This window comes from Chelonia mydas, chromosome 5, assembly GCF_015237465.2.
Source record: "Chelonia mydas isolate rCheMyd1 chromosome 5, rCheMyd1.pri.v2, whole genome shotgun sequence".
In the NCBI taxonomy this organism is placed as follows: Eukaryota; Metazoa; Chordata; order Testudines; family Cheloniidae; genus Chelonia; species Chelonia mydas.
Genome location: NC_051245.2, coordinates 54,381,728 through 54,398,114, shown reverse-complemented (window position 1 = coordinate 54,398,114; position 16,387 = coordinate 54,381,728).

Genomic DNA, 16,387 nt, shown 5'->3' with positions numbered 1-16,387 from the left:
ATTTGGGGTACTGTGGACACAATTGGACGGTATTGGCCTCCGGGAGCTATCTCAGAGTGCTCCATTGTGACCGCTCTGGACAGCACTCTCAACTCAGATGCACTGGCCAGGTAGACAGGAAAAGAACTGCGAACTTTTGAATCTCATTTCCTGTTTGGGCAGCGTGGCAAGCTGCAGGTGACCATGCAGAGGTGACCATGATGGAGTCCCAGAATTGCAAAAGAGCTCCAGCTTGGACTGAACGGGAGGTACGGGATCTGATTGCTGTATGGGGAGAGGAATCCGTGCTATCAGAACTCTGTTCCAGTTTTCGAAATGCCAAAACCTTTGTCAAAATCTCCCAGGGCATGAAGGACAGAGGCCATAACAGGGATCCGAAGCAGTGCCGCGTGAAACTTAAGGAGCTGAGGCAATCCTACCAGAAAACCAGAGGGGCGAACGGCCGCTCCGGGTGAGAGCCCCAAACATGCTGCTTCTATGATGAGCTGCATGCCATTTTAGGGGGTTCAGCCACCACTACCCCAGCCGTGTTGTTTGACTCCTTCAATGGAGATGGAGGCAACACGGAAGCAGGTTTTGGGGACGAAGAAGATGATGATGATGATGTTGTAGATAGCTCACAGCAAGCAAGCGGAGAAACCGGTTTTCCCGACAGCCAGGAACTGTTTCTCACCCTGGACCTGGAGCCAGTACCCCCCGAACCCACCCAAGGCTGCCTCCTGGACCCGGCAGGCGGAGAAGGGACCTCCGGTGAGTGTACCTTTTAAAATACTATACATGGTTTAAAAGCAAGCATGTGAAAGGATTAATTTGCCCTGGCATTTGCGGCTCTCCTGGATGTACTCCCAAAGCCTTTGCAAAAGGTTTCTGGGGAGGGCAGCCTTATTGCGTCCTTCATGGTAGGACACTTTACCACTCCAGGCCAGTAACACGTACTCGGGAATCATTGTACAACAAAGCATTGCAGTGTATGTTTGCTGGCGGTTCAAACAACATCCGTTCTTTATCTCTCTGTGTTATCCTCAGGAAAGTGAGATATCATTCATGGTCTCCTGGTTGAAATAGGGTGCTTTTCTTCAGGGGACATTCAGAGGAACCCGTTCCTGCTGAGCTGTTTGCCTGCAGCTGAACAGAAATGTTCCCCGCTGTTAGCCACAGGGCAGGTGGAGGGTTGAGGGGGTAGCCACGCAGTGGGGGAGGCAAAATGCGACCTTGTAACGAAAGCACATGTGCTATGTATGTAATGTTAACAGCAAGGTTTACCCTGAAAGACTGTAGCCACTGTTTTATAAAATGTGTCTTTTTAAATACCTCTGTCCCTTTTTTTTTCTCCACCAGCTGCATGTGTTTCAATGATCACAGGATCTTCTCCTTCCCAGAGGCTAGTGAAGATTAGAAAGAAAAAAAAATGCACTCGTGATGAAATGTTCTCTGAGCTCATGCAGTCCTCCCACACTGACAGAGCACAGACGAATGCGTGGAGGCAAATAATGTCAGAGTGCAGGAAAGCACAAAATGACCGGGAGGAGAGGTGGCGGGCTGAAGAGAGTAAGTGGTGGGCTGAAGACAGGGCTGAAGCTCAAATGTGGCGGCAGCGTGATGATAGGAGGCAGGATTCAATGCTGAGGCTGCTGGAGGACCAAACCAGTATGCTCCAGTGTATGGTTGAGCTGCAGCAAAGGCAGCTGGAGCACAGACTGCCACTACATCCCCTGTGTAACCAACCGCCCTCCTCCCCAAGTTCCATAGCCTCCACACCCAGATGCCCAAGAACGCGGTGGGGGGGCCACCGGCCAACCAGCCACTCCGCCACAGAGGATTGCCCCAAAAAAAGAAGGCTGGCATTCAATAAATTTTAAAGTTGTAAACTTTTAAAGTGCTGTGTGGCCTTGTCCTTCCCTCCTCCACCACCCCTCCTGGGCTATCTTGGTAGTCGTCCCCCTATTTGTGTGATGAATGAATAAAGAATGCATGAATGTGAAGCAACAATGACTTTATTGCCTCTGCAAGCAATGATTAAAGGGAGGAGGAGAGGGTGGTTAGCTTGCAGGGAAATAGAGTGAACCAAGGGGTGGGGGGTTTCATCAAGGAGAAACAAAGAGAACTTTCGCACAGTAGCCTGGCCAGTCATGAAACTGGTTTTCAAAGCTTCTCTGATGCGTACCGTGCCCTCCTGTGCTCTTCTAACTGCCCTGGTGTCCGGCTACGTGTAACCAGCAGCCAGGCAATTTGCCTCAACCTCCCACCCCGCCATAAATGTCTCCCCCTTACTCTCATAGATATTACTCTCAAGCAGTAATAACAGTGGGAATATCGGTTTCGCTGAGGTCTAAGCGAGTCAGTAAACTGCGCCAGCGCGCCTTTAAACGTCCAAATGCACATTCTACCACCATTCTGCACTTGCTCAGCCTGTAATTGAACAACTCCTGACTACTGTCCAGGCTGCCTGTGTACGGCTTCAGGAGCCATGGCATTAAGGGGTAGGCTGGGTCCCCAAGGATACATATAGGCATTTCAACTTCCCCAACAGTTATTTTTTGGTCTGTGAATAAAGTCCCTTCCTGCAGCTTTTGAAACAGACCAGAGTTCCTGAAGTTGCGAGCGTCATGTACCTTTCCCGGTCATCCCACGTTGATTTTGGTGAAACGTCCCTTGTGATCCACCAGAGCTTGCAGCACTATTGAAAAGTACCCCTTGTGGTTTATGTACTCGCCAGCTTGGTGCCAAGATAGGGATATGGGTTCCGTCTATGGCCCCACCACAGTGAGGGAATCCCATTGCAGCAAAGCCATCCACTATGACCTGCACATTTCCCAGGGTCACTACCCTTGATATCAGCAGATCTTTGATTGCATGGGCTACTTGCGTCACAGCAGCCCCAACGGTAGATTTGCCCACTCCAAATTGATTCCCAACTGACCGGTAGCTGTCTGGCATTGCAAGCTTCCACAGGGCTATCGCCACTCGCTTCTCAACTGTGAGGGCTGCTCTCATCTTGGTATTCATGCGCTTCAGGGCAGGGGAAAGCAAGTCACAAAGTTCCATGAACGTGCCCTTACACATGCAAAAGTTTCGCAGCCACTGGGAATCGTCCCAGACCTGCAACACTATGCGGTCCCACCAGTCTGTGCTTGTTTCCCAAGCCCAGAATCGGCGTTCCACAGCATGAACCTGCCCCATTAGCACCATGATGCATGCATTGGCAGGGCCCATGCTTTCAGAGAAATCTGTGTCCATGTCCTGATCACTCATGTGACCGCACTGATGTCGCCTCCTCGCCCGGTATCGCTCTGCCAGGTTCTGGTGCTGCATATACTGCTGGATAATGCGTGTGGTGTTTAATGTGCTCCTAATTGCCAAAGTGAGCTGAGCGGCCTCCATGCTTGCCTTGGTATGGCGTCCGCACAGAAAAAAGGCGCGGAACGATTGTCTGCCGTTGCTCTGACGGAGGGAGGGGCGACTGACGACATGGCTTACAGGGTTGGCTTCAGGGAGCTAAAATCAACAAAGGGGGTGGCTTTACATCAGGGAGTATTTCAGGCAGGACTTCACGGAGGGTTCCAATAAGAAATGGTGCACCTAAGTTATTGTTCTTATTGGAACAAGGAGGTTAGTCTGGCCTCTGATTGATACATGGCTAGATTTACCTCGCTGCACCTTCTCTGTGAGTGACTGCAGTGTGACCTAGAGGAATGAGTCCCCTAGACGGGGGGTGGGAGGGGAAGCAAATGAGTACAAAACAAATCTGGTCTATTTCTTGTTTTGATCCACTCCATCTATCTTTTACATCTTTGGCTGGCAGCAGACGGTGGAGAAGGACTGCATGCCATCCACATCTCTTGCCTGCCCGGCAGAAGATGGTGCAATACGACTGCTAGCCATCCTCATCTCTTGCCTGCCCGGCAGAAGATGGTACAGTACGACTGCTAGCAATCCGTATCGTCTGCCTGCTCACCATAAGACCGTTCAATAGGACTGACTGCAGGACTAAAGAGAATGACCTGGTCAAGTCACTCCAAATTTAGTCCCTGCACCCATGTCTGCCCAGGCGCTCCTGGCCGACGTGGCCAGGAGCACCTCGGACACGATGAGGACGGCTACCAGTCGTATTGCACCGTCTGCTGCCAGAAGGCAATGGGTTGCTGCTACTGTGTAGCAATGCCGTACCGCGTCTGTCAGCACCCAGGAGACATACGGTGACGGTTACCTGAGCGGGCTCCATGCTTGCCGTGGTATGGCGTCTGCACAGGTAACTCAGGAAAAAAGGCGCGAAACAATTGTCTGCCCTTGCTTTCACGGAGGGAGGGAGGGAACGGGGGCCTGATGATATGTACCCAGAACCACCCGCGACAATGTTTTAGCCCCATCAGGCATTGGGATCTCAACCCAGAATTTCAATGGGCAGCGGAGACTGTGGGAACTGTGGGATAGCTACACACAGTGCAACGCTCCGGAAGTCGACGCGTGCTTCGGTACTGTGGAAGCACTCCGCCGAGTTAATGCACTTAATGCACTTAGAGCATTTTCTGTGGGGACACACACACTTGAATATATAAAACTGATTTCTAAAAAACCGACTTCTATAAATTCGACCTAATTCCATAGTGTAGACATACCCTAAGAAACAGATGAGCTTTGCAGCATATCCTGGAGGTCATCAGAATCGGGAGGTATTTTGGGTCAAGGCAAGGAGTGAATTTTAAAGCTGTAGGCTCCCTACAGAGAACACCCTGCTAGTAGACCCCTGTCACATATACCATTGGGTCTTCAGCTTGAGTGCTTCTGCTAATCCTAATATCGTGGTATGGCACCAAAAGGTGGTCTCCCCAAACCATTTTCCCCATCCCTACATGTCTTTTCATGTTTTCTTCTTTGGCTGGGTTCATTCTAATAGTGCATCAGGAACTATCAAGTCTCCATGAACGTTATAAGCTCTGTGTTCAATGGACATTGTGCAATGTGAGGCAAACTTTGCCCAGTAGACGGGGAAATTTAGGAAAAAAACCCAACAACACAGGCTAGAAATTAATGTAGAAGACCCTCTTTATAATGAATGTAAGGTTTAATAGAAAAGTAAACATAATAAAATGCATTGATATTTTTAAGTCCTTGATATAATAAAACCATAGTTAAGAAACAACTGGCATTTAGACCTTAAATCAGGTCAATAATATCTATCCTGTACCAATCTTACAGGAATAAACAATGAATGCTTACAGAATGAGATCCTTGGGTAAGAGGCACTATATTAATGCCTAGTATTATTATCACTACATTAGTACAGAAAACTATATGCTGCAGTTTTCCATGTTCTATTGTTATGGATACTCTAATTAGCATTGCTTTCCCCTCGTGTTTAACTAGCTTGTGCCTTCCCTTTTTGAGTCCAATTTTCGCACAGACCCTTTTCTCAGTGCTGATCACAGCCTGGAAAACATCTAGATTGTCAATCTGCAACAGAAAGCAACATCAGAGCTGAGAGAGTTTGCCTGGAATGATATATTTTTAGCACAGTGCCTCTGTTTAGCCTATGAAGTATGAGAGATAAGTCAACTAATGCCTTGAATCTACAGTCTTTCACAGCTTAGAAATGAACTGCAGGGGGCACTATTTACTAAGTAAATTTAGAAAGCCATCATTTTGACAATATATAACCTATATATGCTTTTAAAAATTATATAGGGTATTTTGACCCATACGTTTTTCCAGCTCACTAAAAACAGATGATGAAGGAGCAATACAATCCAAATAAACCTACATATTTTTCCCAGATTCACATATTTAAAAGTTTTGCTCTCTATATTTTCTTAGAACAATGTTCATTACAGTTTAGAAACTTTTTTGTGTGTATGAAAAACCATATTTATGAAACCCATCTTATCTGACAATATTATCTTAGGCAGCTTTTATACTTTGAATTTATTCTGCTGTGTAATAAATCACTGAAAAATGAAGTGAAGTCAAGATATAATCTCATAGAGACTAGCACTATACAGTAGTTTCCCACAAGTTACTGGTAATAAAATGACTGAACATGATAAGATGGCAAAATCCACAATTTTAATATACTTAGAGGAGATGAGCATATCAGTCTGTATCTGTACACAATATATCTTGAATGTTAATTAAAATACAGGCATCTTGCTGGTGGTAATCAATGCATTGTAAACTCTCTGATGGATGTTAGGCAATAAACAAAGCAGATGTTTTTCATGAGCATTTGGGGAAGGAGCAGTGTGCAAGAAACAAAATATGTTAAGGAATAAATGACTCAGTACAAATGGAAACAGAACTATTTTCCAGCCAATACCTGACTCTATATTTTAATAGTATATGTGCCTTTAAAAGTTGTTTATACATAGAACTTTATGTGCTGCAGGACGGGCTAGACCAGTGGTTCTCAACCAGGGGTCTGGGGCCCACTGGTGGGCCGTGAGCAGGTTTTAGGGGGTCTGTCCCTCCTAGCCAGCTGTTCCGCATTCAAGATGCTTTCCATAAGCAGTACAGTGAAGAGAGGCCACAGTACAGTCTGAATGTGAGCCATCATTTTCTTTATACTGTTAACCCTAGTAGCTATAGGGTTGGGGAAGAGATGGCAGTTTATGCTAAGGATGACTACATCAAGGTTTTATTGGTGTACAGATGTAAATCCAGCATGTTTACTAGTACTTAGTGTGTACTCTACCAGCACGTACGGATTTAGAAGTTAAGTACAAGCACTATAAGTCATATTTAATTCCATCCTTGCTGCATGTTAATGGAAGATAAGAACACATGTAGCTCAAGTGAGTATACTGTCCCCTTTTGTTCTGATCTATCCAAGAAGTTGAAAAGCTTCAGCTGGAAAGCAGTCACACAGACTGTGGGATCACGGTGGCCTTGTCTTCACTGGGTAGTATAATCCTGTTTATACTCAGGACCAAACTCTCTGCTGGTATAAGTGCATTGACTTCAGTGGACAATTTGGGGGGAATTTGGGTCTCTGTTTTCAACAGTCAATTTAGCAGATGTGATCATTAATGGCCAGTGTAGACAAGGGCTAGTTATAATCCGCACCATGTCACTTAGTTTTGGGTGAACTCTAGTGGGATTAGGACGGTGGAAATATTTTACCTTTCAACTAGCTAACAAGATGCTGGATGTGACTTGTCCTTCTCTACACTGGCCAGTCAGTTGTGAACGCATTTCACCTGACTTTATTGTTTAAAAAATTATGTTTAAACATGATCACAGACAAGACCTGTGGGTTCTGAAATGATGAGACAGAATTACCTAATTTTGAGCATCTGTTGTCTTTTTAAATGAGACAGGCTGGAGGAACAAAACATAACAGAGCATGTATTATTGTGTGATAATAAGGGGTGTCATTTGCAGTGGGGAAGTTTTCCCCCGAGACCTTGGTTTGTCCCCCTTCTCCTGACTTTTCATAGCTCTTCGCTAGCCAGTGATGTGGTGTCTTCCCTGGACCTGTTTGGGCGGCTCTGGGGTGAGATGGGGCTCCTAATTGCCACATTGTCAGCACTGTCCCACCTCTCCCCACCAGCCAGCCAGCAAGCAGGCATGGCAGTGGCTGTGGCTTGGGCCAGAGCTGAGCACGGAGTGAGCTGGGCCCCGAGTTAGCCATCGGGGAGACAACCCTCCTACTCCCTGGGATAAGAGCAGCCCACCACCTCCCCACTCACCTCCAGACGGAACTGACCCATTAACCTCCCTACGAGTAGCTGTGGCCTCAGCTGGGAGGTGGAAGTGGGGATGCTGACACAACTTTGCTCCCCACCCCCGGGGCTGATTTTTTTCTGAAATGATGCTGCTGATCAGAGGTAAAGTGAGAGGGAGAAGCTAAAAGTAGCGAGAGAGAACTGGCTTGCCTGCCACTCCCTGGCTTGGATAAGTATTGCTCATCAATAGCTTCCCTGCTCCTTGGTGGTTGGGGATGGGCGCTCCCCTTTTTGTCACTCTACTTTAACTGCTAGTCACAATGTACAGCTATTGGCTGCATGCCTTTGTGTTTTGCCTCTCCTTCTGTTGTCAGCTTAAGCTGTTAGAAAGTGATTTCAGTTATTGAAAACTGTCAGTTTTCTTTACTTAGCTTCAGCCCATACAGCTGAATCCTCTCCAGAGCCTTTGTACTCTTTCATCACCTTCCTTTTCACTGCATCACGTTATTACATCACTTTATAAAATATCTTTGGTGATGAGCCTATGCCAAAGGGGATATACTGATAGCAATAGCAGCCAAATGATGGATTAGAGGTATATCGTTTGTCATTGTCCTGGTTTAGCTATATTTTTAAAACCCGTATGAGGAACTCAGCTTTGAGAAGACACAGACTCCAGCCATTTCACTATCTCCTTCCCTTTGGGGGTTTAACAATTTCTCGGGTTAATGTTTGCTTTGAACACTTGCAACACAGGAGCATATCTAAATCCTTTAGGTCCATGCCTAAATACCATTTTTCTTTTTAACAAAGATCACTGTAAATTAACCCAATCTGTGGGCTCCTTTATTGATCTACTGACATTTAATCTTACCAGTTGATCCAACTGTTTGCACAAGACCTCTCATGACAGGACTGGAGCTCTATGTGGAGCAAATGAATTCCAGATTGTGCTTTTTCTTTACATCTCATTTTGTAAATAAATGGTAGTATTGTATATCAAATTCAGTAAAGATATGTGGGACTCATGCTGTTATCTGAATTAGATCTCTGGTTTCCTTTCTTTGACGTGCATTGCCCCCCATTTGCTCTAAGAAAGTGTATTCATTAATAGCTGCTTTTATACAGACACATTTGACTAATCTCTGTTGTTCTTATGCCAGATCTCCCAATAGCAGTTCCTTTCCTTCTGATATCACAATGAAAAGCGGAGACTGTACATTACCTTTGTGCTGTACTTGCAGGTAGCACACTCCTTTCATGGCAACATATTGATCTCATTATGGACTTTTAATTCTGCTACTTGTAAAAACAAACCATTTTGCTAAGAAGTGCTTTACAAAAAATCAAACCGGAGGCACTGGAGATGTGCATGTGATCCAAGGAGAGAGGAAGCTATGTTCATTGGTTCAGTGAACTGTACATAGCCACAGTGTTTTTAAAATGGTGCAGAGGGAAATGTTATCAGTTAATATAACCCAGTAGGGAGCCTCAGAATGAGGCTAATTCCTCTACAAGTAAATGACACAAAACTACCCTTAAAGCAAGATACACAGATTATATTTTTATTATTAAAGTAAGCCTGACTACAATAGCAAACTTCCAGGAGATAAGAAAAAATCTGACCATAAATAACATCTTATAACTATTTGCCTGAGCTCCCTTAAGTTGGCAATTTGACGTAAGGTTTGCTTCAGTAAAATAATAAATCATAATCCTTTGTAGCCCGCTCTCAGGGCAGTATCATGCTATTTACTTGAGGCCTGATCCAAAATGACCACTGATATCAATGAGTGGAGAAATGGGATCTTGTAGAGGAACCAATCTCATTTTTGAACTCCCAGCTGAACTGTATTAAATAGTAACAATTCCCTCAGCCCTTTTTGTTACCGACTCTCTCTGGCCACGTACAGTTCACCGAATCAAGGAACATTGTTTCTTTCTGTCATTTTCTCGGATCACCCATACACCTCCAGTGCCTTTGGTTTTATTTATTTAGTTAGTTAGTTAAGTACATCTTAGCAAAAAGATTTTTGCCTTCGCATTATTCACATTGCTTTACGTACGCTGGAGAATGCTTGGACTTACGCTTCTGAGCACACTGTAACTGTTGCCTCATCATGACTGTCCCCATCTAACTCACTCCATACATTAGGAAAAGCTCTCTTCTTCTTGTTCTGTTACACCAACCATTGTCTGACATTATGTCTACTGCTATGAGCAGTTTTCCTTCAAAGATTTTATTTGTGTTTGAGTTAGATTACTAGCTTGACAGATCTTAACAAAATCCTTCACTGTAAACTGATGCTCTTAAGTTGTTCCCTTACTTTTTTTGTCCTATATTCCAACTATATTATGTTCCTGAAACACAGTGAAGATTTCAGAGTAGCAGCTGTGTTAGTCTGTATCTGTAAAAAGAAAAGGAGGACTTGTGGCACCTTAGAGACTAACAAATTTATTAGAGCATACGCTTTCATGAGCTACAGCTCACTTCATCGGATGCATACAGTGGAAAATATAGTGGGGAGATTTTATATACGCAGAGAACATGAAACAATGGGTGTTACCATACAGACTGTAACAAGAGTGATCAGGAAAGGTGAGCTATTACCAGCAGGAGAGCGGGGGGAGGAGGGAACCTTTTGTAGTGATAATCAAGGTGGGCCATTTCCAGCAGTTTACAAGAACAGTGGGAGGAGAAATAAACAAGGGGAGATAGTTTTAATTTGTGTAATGACACATCCACTCCTAGTCTTTATTCAAGCCTAAATTAATAGTATCCAGTTTGCAAATTAATTCCAATTCAGCAGTCTCTCGTTGGAGTCTGTTTTTGAAGTTTTTTTGTTGAAGAATTGCCATTTTTAGGTCTGTAATTGAGTGACCAAAGAGATTGAAGTGTTCTCTGACTGGTTTTTGAATGTTCTCATTCTTGACATCTGATTTGTGTCCATTTATTCTTTTACATAGAAACTGTCCAGTTTGGCCAATGTACATGGCAGAGGGGCATTGCTGGCACATGATGGCATATATCACATTGGTAGATGTGCAGGTGAATGAGCCTCTAATAGTGTGGCTGATGTGATTAGGCCCTATGATGGTGTCCCCTGAATAGATATGTGGACACAGTTGGCAACGGGCTTTGTTGCAAGGATAGATTCCTGGGTTAATGGTTCTGTTGTGTGGTGTGTGGTTGCTGGTGAATATTTGCTTCAGGTTGGGGGCTGTCTGTAAGCAAGGACTGACCTGTCTCCTAAGATCTGTGAGAGTGATGGGTCATCCTTCAGGATAGGTTGTAGATCCTTGATGATGCTCTGGAGAGGTTTTAGTTGGGGGCTGAAGGTGATGGCTCGTGGCGTTCTGTTATTTTCTTTGTTGGGTCTGTCCTGTAGTAGGTAACTTCTGGGTACTCTTCTGGCTCTGTCAATCTGTTTCTTCACTTCAGCAGGTGGGTATTGTAGTTGTAAGAATGCTTGATAGAGATCTTGTAGGTGTTTGTCTCTGTCTGAGGGATTGGAGCAAATGTGGTTGTATCGTAGAGCTTGGCTGTAGACAATGGATTGTGTGGTGTGGTCTGGATGAAAGCTGGAGGCATGTAGGTAAGTATAGCTGTCAGTAGGTTTCTGGTATAGGATGGTGTTTATGTGACCATTGTTTATTAGCACCGTAGTGTCCAGGAAGTGGATCTCTTGTGTGGACTGGTCCAGGCTGAGGTTGATGTTGGGATGGAAATTGTTGAAATCATGGTGGAATTCCTCAAGGGCTTCTTTTCTATGGGTCCAGATGATGAAGATGTCATCAACGTAGCACAAATAGAGAAGGGGCATTAGGGGACTAGAGCTGAGGAAGTGTTGTTCTCAGCCAGCCATAAAAATGTTGGCATATTGTGGGGTCATTGTTCCCAAATGTTAAGTAGTTATGGGTGAGGGACAAAGTCACAAAGTTCAGCCACCAGGTTTGCCGTAACATTATCGGGGATACTGTTCCTGATGGCTTGTAGTCCATCTTTGTGTGGAATGTTGGTGTAGAGGGCATCTATATCCATAGTGGCTAGAATGGTGTTTTCAGGAAATGTAGTTTCCTCAGGAAGTCAGTGATGTCTCGAAGATAGCTGGGAGTGCTGGTAGCGTAGGACTGAGGAGGGAGTCTACATAGCCAGACAATCCTGCTGTCAGGGTGCCAATGCCTGAGATGATGGGGTGTCCAGGATTTCCAGGTTTATGGCTCTTGGGTAGCAGATAGAATACCCCTGATGGAGGTTCTAGGGGTGTGTCTGTGCGGATTTGTTCTTGGGCTTTTTCAGGGAGTTTCTTGAGCAGAAGGTGTAGTTTCTTTTGGTAACCCTCAGTGGGATCAGAGGGTAATGGCTTGTAGAAAGTGGTGTTGAGAGCTGCCTAGCAGCCTCTTGTTCATATTCTGACCTATTCATGATGACGACAGGACCTCCTTTGTCAGCCTTTTTGATTATGATGCCAGAGTTGTTTCTGAGGCTGTGGATGGCATTGTGTTCTGCATGGCTGAGACTGCTGAATTGGAATTAATTTGCAAACTGGATACGATTAACTTAGGCTTGAATAAAGACTGGGAGTGGATGTGTCATTACACAAAGTAAAACTATTTCCCCTTGTTTATTTCCCCTCCTACTGTTCTTGTAAACTGCTGGAAATGGCCCACCTTGATTATCACTACAAAAGGTTCCCCCCCCACCCCCTGCTCTCCTGCTGGTAATAGCTCACCTTTCCTGATCACTCTTGTTACAGTCTGTATAGTAACACCCATTGTTTCATGTTCTCTGTGTATATAAAATCTCCCCACTATATTTTCCACTGTATGCATCTGATGAAGTGAGTTGTAGCTCACAAAAGCTTATGCTCTAATAAATTTGTTAGTCTCTAAGGTGCCACAAGTCCTCCTTTTCTTTTTACAGTGAAGGTTAAATATTATAAGAGGTAGGTTTAGACTTTCAGGCTCAGATCAGTCACATATGAATCACATGTCTTTCCATTGCTGCATTCTGCACCAGAATACATATCTGTCACAGATTTCATTTTTCTTGAGTGGATAATTTTCAGCTTTATGTTTAGATTTCTCCATGGTGCCCATTACTATAATATGAGAGCACTTCAAGACACGTCCATAAGGCAGGGGAATATAATGAGCTTCAATTTACAGATGGGGGAATCAATCAAGGTCACGCAAGAAAACTAGGGAAGAACTGGGACTATAATCCAAATCTCCTAAATCCTAGTTCAGTGCTTTAAGCACAAGCCCATCTTTCCTCTTGTTATTTTGCTGTTCTAATATTTAACTTTTTATGATCATCTGCAGGACCAGAATGCAAGGTGTGTATATATAACCTGTGGTTTGTAAGGCTGCATTTCTCACCAGTAAGAGCACTTCTTATTAACTCAACTTTGAAGTGGCTCAAATTGTTGAAAAATATAATTCCAAACTTTGGTTAAGTTTTCCCCCAGCTCACATCAATGTTCCCATAGTATAGTCTAATTTTATGTCACATTCAGAAAAAATCATCAGTATTATAATCAAGAAGATATGGATAGATCAGAACACCTGGGGATTGTGTATGGATTAGGTGGATGTATTGTTATACCACCTATGTCATTAAATAAGAGCATAACCATGCTATTATTTCAGACCCACAAGTACTGCCTCTAGGAAATGAAACATCAGGGATTACCACTGCAGGAGAATAAAGCAGTATCTTCTTGGCAGACTTACTCACAGAGGAAACCATTTAAAATTAAGCATTAGTTTATTCTCTACCTCTACACTAAAGTATGTTGTTTATGTGTATTAACTACTTAAAAATGGATGTTTTGATTTCATGTAAATTAAGAGAAAACAATCTGCATTGTTCCTCCGAATAATAATAAATCTCTTCTTGTATGTTATACAAGGATGCTTTCTGGTCTTGTTGGCATGGTGTTTAGAGATAAAATGGTCTGGCTTCAACTAAGAGGATAAAGATAAGGTATTTTTAATCAGCCAACATGTGGCTTTCATCTTCATCCAGACAATATGTCTGGAATTCCATTATTTTATTTTCAGCAGAAGGAACAATGTAAAAGGAAACATAAAGTTGTCTTTTAGTGACATGATACTAAATAACTGTGCTACTTATTCAGGGGGAGACATGAGTATACATAGGTGGGCACCACCCTTGTTATCTAGGGTACTATTGGCATGCCAAAACAACAAAATCATATAAAACAAAGAAGGTTGATGAGGACGTCTCACGACTTCATGGGGCCACAGATGGGGTGTGCATCTATGAGAAGGTGGGGGGAGAAGGGCAGCCAAAAAATGCAAAAATAGGCCCTGAGGAGCCAGAAGAGGGGCTGCAACCTGCTGCGCTCAAGGTAGGTGTGCGCCAGGGTCTCCCTCATGCTTCACGGAAGGCCGTGGGACCAAGGTGGAATACAGACTGGGCCACCGGGGTTCCTCACCTTCAGTAGGTGGCAATAGGTCTCGCCACTTAGTATCAGGACAGGACACAGAATGAGGAAATTGAGAGTATGGAACACAAGCATGTACAAATGTGCCCTTGGTGTGGTTCAGAAGCAAACCAGCTGCAGGTTGCACAGCTGGGTTGGAGTGTGTGGAGGGGACAGCTTGTGGGGAGGAGGCCTCACAGGACAGGGGCCCAATGAAAAGATCTGGAGGGCCCAGGGTGAGAGGTGGGCAGGGAGCATGCTCCCGCAGGACCCACTCGAGGTAAACCCGAGTGCCCTCACCTCCCAAAGAACATGCCGGGTGGAGAGCTCCATGCACTGACCGAGCACCAGGGGTGTCCACCCAGTCTCCCTGGTCATAGTCCAGGAGGTCTCCGATTCTGGTAACTCTTGCCAGGACCAACTTCTGGCACACTGAGAGGGACTCCTGCAAACTGATATGGAGGATGTGTAGCTGGGGCTCTGCGAGGAGATCTGCTCTCTCTGTGGCTGCCGCAGACCTGGTTGCCAAAACCAGTTTCCAAGTCTGGAGGACGTCCTGGTAGAAGACCAGCAGCCCAGAGAAGTCTCATGGAAGACCTCTTGAATGGAGATAAAGGAGCTGCTGGTCATATCAGAGCCCTTTGAGGCAGTGGAGGAAGGCATGCGCCAACATGCTCCACGCCGAACTACCTGAACCATAAAGGTGTCTCTGCAGGGCCTGGAGGCAGAAGACATGGACCTGAGCACGACGGCAGATTAGGCCCTATCCTCCTTCCTCTAGGGTGAGGTACAGGATCCCTGCAGAGCCCCAGTGCAGTCCTGGCCAAAAGAACTCCAGAACCAACTTCTGGAGGTGGACCAGGATACCCGGGGCTGGGATCAGGGTGGTAGGCTGGTGCCAGAGCATGGACAGGATTAGCTGATTGAGCACCAGTGCCCTCTCCCAGAGGGAAAGGAACTAGAGCAGTCCTGTCCACCTCCGGAGCCACTCACCCACCCTGCCCTCCAAGCCTTGCCAGTTCTCCGGCAGAGAAGGATGTGTGGCAGAAAAGTATACGCTTTCTGATAGAGATAGAGCAGTGGACCAGTGCTTCACTGAATGGCCTGAAGCGTGGGTGGGAGGGAATTCGCCTGCCACCCATCCCCGACCACCAGGCCAGAGTTCTTGACCCAGTTGACCCGGGTGGAGGAGGCCGCCGAATAGATCGCCTGGCAAGCCTCCACTCGTGTAGGAGTAGAACTTTTTGGGCTCAGGTTGGTTGTTCACCAATAGCATAGTAATAGATATACCCAGGGGTATCTTATGGAATGTGGATATTCCCCCTCCCCATTCTGGGAAAATTGACCACAAGATATTACTAGCAAAAGGCAGAGAGAGAGGCCAGTTGCAGCATTATAGTCCCTGCAAACTGAGGAATGGCGCCAGAAATTCCCCTTGGTTTGGACTCAAAAGAACAATTGACTTATTCAGACTCTGGACTGGTAACTATAACGCTGACTGGCGGAACTGTGTGTATGTGTGTGTGTGTGTTACTAAAAAGCATATGCTAACTGCTGTATTCTCAATAAATGTGGCATGTTGCCTTCTCCCCTATAAAAAGATCTTGTGTGCTTTGTATGGGCATTACACCCGGCACAGGTCTCTCGGGGCCTTGACCACGAGGAGCAGGTCATCATCGTACGCTGACAAGGCCACCCGCAACTCTGGCTCTGCAGGGAGGGCTTGACGGCCAGAGTGTAGAGCTGGCCTTATGGTGGACAGCCTTCACGCACCCTCTCCTAAAGCTGACGGGTTCAGTCAGGGTCCAGTTGAGCTTGACCAAACACTCCACAAAGGTGTAGAGCACCTGGAGAAAATCCACAAGCTGGGGCCTTAGGGGAGTAAGGAGGCATTTACATTTTGATTCTGCAATGACCCCTGCACAGGCACAACCTTGCTGTCAGGAATCACAGCCTGCAGCAGAGCCAGGATTCTAATGAGCACAGCTGGCCTGTAGTAGGCTACCTGATTTGCTGTACTGCATGACTGGTGTGAAGAAGCAGCAGATGAGCTCTTAAGCCCAGGCTCAGCTGGAGTTTTGTGGCAGCTCACAGCATTTGCCCATAGCTGTGATAAGTCCTGTGATGGCTTGTTCCCAGTTGTGGACCCAGCTCCACTCCTGCTTTGCTTCACTCCTGGTAACCCAGCTTTGATCCTCAGCTCCGCTTCCTGACTTTGTCTCTGGTCTCTGACTCTCAGCTATGATTCCTGGCTACCAACTCCTGCTCTCGCCGCTG